Consider the following 3,259-nt stretch of genomic DNA (forward strand, 5'->3'; position numbering starts at 1 on the left):
AGGACAAATTCACCAGTCTAGCATCAAACCATACCGGACACCGAGAAATGTTGCCATTTCTCTTCCCGATGAGCTTTTCCCTGTTCATTCGCCATTACTAAGGGATTCTCAGTTGATTTCTTTTCCTCCCCTTACTGATATGCTTAAGTTAAGGGGGTTCTCTCGCCCAATTCAGGTTATGTAGTTGATTGTCTCTTAATTGGTTCACTGACCAATATGAGACAGAAACCGATTCAGCAGTTTTGTTCGCTACTACTATCAAACACAGGTCGAAGTTTCCATTCAGTCATTAATTCCAACTTTCAAATGTTGTTGTTTCAGCTTTCGCTTACTAGAAGCAACATAATACTCGCTGCAATACAGACCTCGGGAAACCCTCACCGTGAATAAGGTTCACTCACATATTTCACTACATTTTGCGTGGGATTGGAGATGAGGCTACTCGTTCTTGCTCAGTACTAGGCTGAAAATTAACGAAACTTCGTTACAAACGTTCACATGTTGATGTTTCCGCTTTCGCGTACTCGAAACAACATAATACTAGTCTTTGTAATTTAGTTTCATAATTTCAACTGTTCTCATGCAGAATTTTTGCTCATTCTTATCCCAAATTTTGACCTGGCTACTAGTTACACTCCTTGTACTTATTGCAAAATGACCACAAATTTCAACAGCTTTCACATGTTGCTGTTTCGGCTTTCGCTTACTACAGTCAACATAATACTCGTTGCAAAATAAGTGCTCGGCATCTGCAATTTTCCAAAGACGAAGTTTCGCCAGTTCAATTTTCGCTCGCCAATTATGGCTACTAATTCACACGGTACTGAGCTCAACAACATTAAATTTGTTCAGCAAGACTTTCACATGTTGATGTTTTGGCTTTCGCCTACTAGAAGCAACATAATACTCGTCTTGTTAGCTCATTCAATGAGAATAGCTTTTCCCGTTGAGAATTTTTGCCTTCAATTGGCGTTGTAGTGAGTTTGGCTACTCAGATCACCAAATACTTGTGACAATTCGAACCAGAAATGTTTTCAATTTTCACATGCTGATGTTTCGGATTCAACCTACTAGAAGCAGCATAATACTTGTATTCAACAATTTCTGTATCAAATCCCAGTTTTCTCTGGTGCATCTTTGCCAAACTATTCCAAACTGCCTGAGTCTGAATACCAATTACAGGTACTAGTAAATGCACGTTACTAAGGACTATATAGTTCTAGGTTACTGTACACAACGACGTTCACATGTTGATGTTTCAGCTGCCGCTTACTAGAAACAACATAATACTTATCGTGCATACCTTTCCATAACTTGTCCTTTTCAGATGCATTAGTTTCCCTTTGTCTTGGCTTCTACAGTCAGACTGGCTACTAGTAACAGCACAGTACTAATCACATATCGTTCTACAGTTTGCAGACAACTTTCACATGTTGATGTTTCAGCTTTCGCCTACTAGAAACAACATAATACTCGCTGTATACATTTGTAGTTCTCTATGTAACTTTCATGTGAAGAAGTTTCGCCAGTCTTTTTGACTGTCTCAAATCTGAGTCATGCTTAGGCTACTAGTTGCTTCATAGTACTTATCGCCTCGAGATCATTGAACAAAACTTGATTTTCACATGTTGCTGTTTCAGCTTCCGCTTACTAGAAACAACATAATACTAGTCTCATTAAGTTCCGTCTCTTTGCAATTTTCTTATGAAGAAAATTCGCCATCACAATGACTCCAGCAGTTCTTGATCAAGGAATGCAATCATTGATCAGAATGCTATTATTTGAATCGGTTCTGCTTTAAGTGTTCCAATTTTATTGGAAGCACCAACAATAGAACATCAATGTGTTCAATCGAGAGTTATATAACCCTGAATCGGACGCAGTCAACAGCCGAAGCCGAGACCGCCTTTTGCGTTAGAGAGGTCGGTAAACAAATCTTGCGATTCATACCGAATTAACACATATAGCTGTGCTCCTCTTCGTAAAGCGAGCCAAGTGATCCCCTGTTGAAGGATGTATTTGGACCAATCTAGTAGCATTTGGTTTCCAACAAGCTCTCCCAAGTTAGCTTACTTATTGGGCTTTTCAACCAATTCGGTTGGCTACAAGCATCATCAAAGTACTAGCCACAGTTTGATCGCAAAATTCTACGACTTTCACATGTTGATGTTTCGGCTTGCGCTTAGCCTACTATAAGCAACATAATACTAGTCATATCATAGAGCGTGATCAGCTTGTGACGTTCTCATGATGAAGTTTCACCAACAGTGTCTCACTTCGAGCTTAAATCCAGCTACTAGTAACTACACAGTACTGACTGCAACGATAACTTTTATCTATACCTTTCACATGCTGCGCTTTCGGCCAGGGCCTACTAACGTCAACATAATACTCGATATAAACTTTTGTTCATGATGCAGCTTCCCCATGCAGAAGTTTCGCCTTCAAATGCTCTCTTGGCCATATGACGTAAGAAAAGGTTACTAGTAACATCACAGTACTAGCCACAGTTTGATTGCAAAATTCTACGACTTTCACATGTTGATGTTTCGGCTTGCGCTTAGCCTACTAGAAGCAACATAATACTAGTCATATCATAGAGCGTGATCAGCTTGTGACGTTCTCATGATGAAGTTTCACCAACAGTGTCTCATTTCGAGCTTAAATCCAGCTACTAGTAACTACACAGTACTGACTGCAACGCTAACTTTTATCTATACCTTTCACATGCTGCGCTTTCGGCCAGGGCCTACTAACGTCAACATAATACTCGATATAAACTTTTGTTCATGATGCAGCTTCCCCATGCAGAAGTTTCGCCTTCAAATGCTCTCTTGGCCATATGACGTAACACAAGGTTACTAGTAACATCACAGTACTAGCCACAATTTGATCGCAAAATTCTACGACTTTCACATGTTGATGTTTCGGCTTGCGCTTAGCCTACTATAAGCAACATAATACTAGTCATATCATAGAGCGTGATCAGCTTGTGACGTTCTCATGATGAAGTTTCACCAACAGTGTCTCACTTCGAGCTTAAATCCAGCTACTAGTAACTACACAGTACTGACTGCAACGATAACTTTTATCTATACCTTTCACATGCTGCGCTTTCGGCCAGGGCCTACTAACGTCAACATAATACTCGATATAAACTTTTGTTCATGATGCAGCTTCCCCATGCAGAAGTTTCGCCTTCAAATGCTCTCTTGGCCATATGACGTAAGAAAAGGTTACTAGTAACATCACAGTACTA

General features: G+C 40.0%; 1 non-coding gene and 1 pseudogene across 1 annotated transcript in view; both read right to left on the minus strand.

Annotated features, from left to right (window-relative positions):
- The window catches only part of LOC142356755 (large subunit ribosomal RNA), a 3,522-nt gene extending 3,342 nt beyond the window's left edge, over positions 1-180 (minus strand). Inside the window, exon 1 of the ribosomal RNA XR_012761482.1 lies at positions 1-180. This exon is cut by the window's left edge and continues 3,342 nt beyond it. This is a non-coding gene — a ribosomal RNA (large subunit ribosomal RNA).
- Positions 181-1,863: 1,683 nt separating this feature from the next.
- On the minus strand, positions 1,864-2,015 carry LOC142356754 (5.8S ribosomal RNA; annotated as a pseudogene).
- Between the last annotated feature and the right edge of the window lie 1,244 nt (positions 2,016-3,259).

Source organism: Convolutriloba macropyga, unplaced genomic scaffold (assembly GCF_964194025.1).
Source record: "Convolutriloba macropyga unplaced genomic scaffold, txConMacr16.3 SCAFFOLD_6182, whole genome shotgun sequence".
In the NCBI taxonomy this organism is placed as follows: domain Eukaryota; kingdom Metazoa; phylum Xenacoelomorpha; order Acoela; family Convolutidae; genus Convolutriloba; species Convolutriloba macropyga.